The sequence below is a fragment of the Pristiophorus japonicus genome, chromosome 4, assembly GCF_044704955.1.
Source record: "Pristiophorus japonicus isolate sPriJap1 chromosome 4, sPriJap1.hap1, whole genome shotgun sequence".
Classification (NCBI taxonomy): domain Eukaryota; kingdom Metazoa; phylum Chordata; class Chondrichthyes; family Pristiophoridae; genus Pristiophorus; species Pristiophorus japonicus.
The window spans coordinates 297,730,319-297,734,853 of record NC_091980.1 but is presented as its reverse complement, the minus strand read 5'-3'; the positions used below and the strand labels follow the sequence as shown (position 1 = coordinate 297,734,853).

Here is a 4,535-nt window from a genome sequence, read left to right as displayed (position 1 = left end):
CCTTTGTGAAATGTTTATTCACGGAACTCATTGACCACCTGCTGAATAGTTACGCATCAGAATAGTAAGAGAATCAGCCCCTCGAACCTGTTACACAGGAACAGGAGGAGACCCATTCAGCCCCTCGAGCCTGTTACACAGGAACAGGAGGAGCCCATTCAGCCCCTCGAGCCTGTTACACAGGAACAGGAGGAGCCCATTCAGCCCTCCTGAGGTGCAGTGCCAGAGCTGAACGCAGTACTCCTGATGGGGTGTAACCAGAGATCTGTGCACCTCTAACATTACTTGCACCCCTTAATGTTCCAGCCCTCGAGATGAGGTCCAATATAAGAACATAAGAATTAGGAACAGGAGTAGGCCATCTAGCCCCTCGAGCCTGCACCGCCATTCAATGAGTTCATGACTGAACATGCAACTTCAGTACCCCATTCCTGCTTTCTCACCATACCCCTTGATTCCCCTAGTAGTAAGGACTTCATCTAACTCCTTTTTGAATATATTTAGTGAATTGGCCTCAACAACTTTCTGTGGTAGAGAATTCCACAGGTTCACCACTCTCTGGGTGAAGACATTCCTCCTCATCTCGGTCCTAAATGGCTTATCCCTTATCCTTAGACTGTGTCCCCTGGTTCTGGACTTCCCCCAACATTGGGAACATTCTTCCTGCATCTAACCTGTCTAACCCCGTCAGAATTTTAAACATTTCTATGAGGTCCTCTCTCATTCTTCTGAACTCCAGTGAATACAAGCCCAGTTGATCCAGTCTTTCTTGATAGGTCAGTCCCGCCATCCCGGGAATCAGTCTGGTGAACCTTTGCTGCACTCTCTCAATAGCAAGAATGTCCTTCCTCAGGTTAGGAGACCAAAACTGTACACAATACTCCAGGTGTGGCCTCACCAAGGCCCTGTACAACTGTAGCAACACCTCCCTGCCCCTATACTCAAATCCCCTCGCTATGAAGGCCAACATGCCATTTGCTTTCTTAACCGCCTGCTGTACCTGCATGCCAACCTTCAATGACTGATGTACCATGACACCCAGGTCTCTTTGCACCTCCCCTTTTCCTAATCTGTCACCATTCAGATAATAGTCTGTCTCTCTGTTTTTACCACCAAAGTGGATAACCTCACATTTATCCACATTATACTTCATCTGCCATGCATTTGCCCACTCACCTAACCTATCCAAGTCACTCTGCAGCCTCATAGCATCCTCCTCGCAGCTCACACTGCCACCCAACTTAGTGTCATCTGCAAATTTGGAGATACTACATTTAATCCCCTCGTCTAAATCATTAATGTACAGTGTAAACAGCTGGGGCCCCAGCACAGAACCTTGCGGTACCCCACTAGTCACTGCCTGCCATTCTGAAAAGTCCCCATTTACTCCTACTCTTTGCTTCCTGTCTGACAACCAGTTCTCAATCCATGTCAGCACACTACCCCCAATCCCATGTGCTTTAACTTTGCACATTAATCTCTTGTGTGGGACCTTGTCGAAAGCCTTCTGAAAGTCCAAATATACCACATCAACTGGTTCTCCCTTGTCCACTCTACTGGAAACATCCTCAAAAAATTCCAGAAGATTTGTCAAGCATGATTTCCCTTTCACAAATCCATGCTGACTTGGACCTATCATATTACCTCTTTCCAAATGCACTGCTATGCCATCCTTAATAATTGATTCCATCATTTTACCCACTACCGATGTCAGGCTGACCGGACTATAATTCCCTGTTTTCTCTCTCCCTCCTTTTTTAAAAAGTGGGGTTACATTGGCTACCCTCCACTCTATAGGAACTGATCCAGAGTCCATGGAATGTTGGAAAATGACTGTCAATGCATCCACTATTTCCAAGGCCACCTCCTTAAGTACTCTGGGATGCAGTCCATCAGGCCCTGGGGATTTATCGGCCTTCAATCCCATCAATTTCCCCAACACAATTTCCCGACTAATAAGGATTTCCCTCAGTTCCTCCTCCTTACTAGAGCCTCCGAACCTTTTATATCCGGAAGGTTGTTGGTGTCCTCAGTGAATACCGAACCAAAGTACTTGTTCAATTGGTCCGCCATTTCTTTGTTCCCCGTTATGACTTCCCCTGATTCTGACTGCAGGGGACCTACGTTTGTCTTTACTAACCTTTTTCTCTTTTTACATATCTATAGAAACTTTTGCAATCCTTCTTAATGTTCCCTGCAAGCTTCTTCTCGTACTCCATTTTCCCTGCCCTAATCAAACCCTTTGTCCTCCTCTGCTGAGTTCTAAATTTCTCCCAGTCCCTGGGTTCGCTGCTATTTCTGGCCAATTTGTATGCCACTTCCTTGGCTTTAATGCTATCCCTGATTTCGCTTGATAGTTACGATTGAGCCACCTTCCCTTTTTTATTTTTATGCCAGACAGGAATGTACAATTGTTGTAGTTCATTCATGCGGTCTCTAAATGTTTGCCATTGCCCATCCACAGTCAACCCCTTTAGTATCATTTGCCAATCTATCCTAGCCAATTCACTCCTCATACCTTCAAAGTTAGCCTTCTTTAAGTTCTGGCACTATGATGGCATCGTGCTTGTGTAGTACTGGACTAGTAATCGAGGCTTGGACTAATAATCACGGGAACATGAGTTCAAATTCTACCATGGTGGTTTGAGAATTTGAATTCAGTTTAAAATATCTGGAAAATAAAAGCTGGCATCAGTTTTTTAAAAAAAAAAAGCAATGAAGCTGCCAGTGTCGTTAAACGAGTTCACTAATGTCCTCTGGGGAAGAAAAGCTGCCGCCTTTACCTGCTCTGGCCTATGTGTAACTCCAGTTTTAACTGCCCTCTGAAGTGACCGAGCAAGCCACTCAGTTGCAGCACCGCCTTCTCTGGGCAACTAGGGTTGAGCAATAAATGCTGGCCTTGTCACTGATGTCTATCCTGAAAGTGAATTTAAAAAGGGCAACAAAATAAAACCGAGGCGCTCTTATGAGCAGCACATTGGGGAAGCGCGGCTTAGCAGCTGTTTGAAGTGTCTGAGTGCTGACGAGCACTACTCAAGCAGTGCACTGCACATTATGGATCAGTAGCAACTCATTTGGGATTACTATTATTGTCTAAGCACTCTCTTAATCACTCCACGAGGTAAGGTATTGTACTTGAACTGTTGTGACCTTAGTCCATTTATTGCAGCTCCTGAGTGAGGGCACAGCATGGTGAGCTCCCTTTTATACCTGGTTACCTGTTGTGTACAGGTGACCTAGGTCTCCACCAGTTGCACCCTCTGGTGGTACAGGCATAGTGTATACAGTGTGAAGGCACTGTAGTCTTATATAACAGTATATTGAGTGTACAGGGAATATATTTGCTTTATACATAACTATGTTAATCTGTCAGTTTGATTATTTGGTCCTATCTACCTGTTCCCCTGGCTCAGGTGGATGTCAGAAAATCCCATTGCACAATTTGGCCAACGTTCACCCCTCGACCAACACCAACAAAAACAAATGAGCTAGTCATTCATTTCATTGTGCAGCCTAGATATTGTGAAAAATATGTATGTAAAGGACTTTGGGATGTTTCTAAGACACTTTGTGCTATGCAAGTGAGTATAGGTCCTATATACTGGGCAAATTAATTGCTAACAGGTTGTGCTGTGTATAACTAGCTTATAGGTCTAGCTTTTGATGGCTAGCAGTCATTTCTAAATTGTTAAAATAAGGTCATTTGGGAGCTTTGCACATGATGCTACTGTGTGAGTAGCAGTGGGTGTTTGACATCACAGGAACAGCAGCAGTTCGACTGCTTCATGGCAATACTTAAACCACAAATGGAAGAATGATAAAAGGGAAGATTGCAGTATCAATGAGCAAACTGTGGTTGTGATTACTGTACAGAGCTTGGGTAGTGAGGGTGGGTAAATGGAATCTGTAGACCAGTGAACCCTATGTCGATTGAAACTTGTCCAGCAAATTATTCAGGAGCTGGCAATATGATTTTAACTTTACAATACATGGGAAAACTCACTATCCCAAAACAAAATGGTGGAACAGGAAGTTCGAGTATCTTGTAAATATCTCAATCCCTGAAGTATGAGAGCTTATGTTCTCTTGGTTTACATCCTCACTGCTGCATGCATAGTGTGATACAAGATTATCAATGTTTCACATGTTCTAACTATCCAGAAACTTCTGTGTACTCATTTCTCAGAATTGTCTCTTCTGGAATAAAGTTTTGAGTATTTTAATGTAGTTGTGTATGAAGTGGTCCAAATGATTTCCTACACCACAGGAGGAAAGCTTAAGCAATTTATCAACATCTTCAGAAGTGTCACATGTACCTCTACTTCTCCACTTAACCAATCTACTTTCTCCGTCCGGTTCCTTGTCTGAGGAGTCCCAGCTTCTTCCAGTTCATAGGAACAGGATTCAACTTCTCTTGCCTGTTCCACCATTTTTAGATCATGGATGGTCTCTAGCTCAAATCCATTTACCCATCTTTGTCCTTGGCTAACAAATATTTATCGATCTCCATCTTGAAATTTCAATTGATCCAGCAT

General features: G+C 43.7%; 1 protein-coding gene across 2 annotated transcripts in view; it reads left to right on the top strand.

Moving 5' to 3' along the window:
• The window catches only part of LOC139263476 (serine palmitoyltransferase 2-like), a 206,951-nt gene that overhangs the window by 34,419 nt on the left and 167,997 nt on the right, over window positions 1-4,535 (top strand). The window lies entirely within an intron of this gene.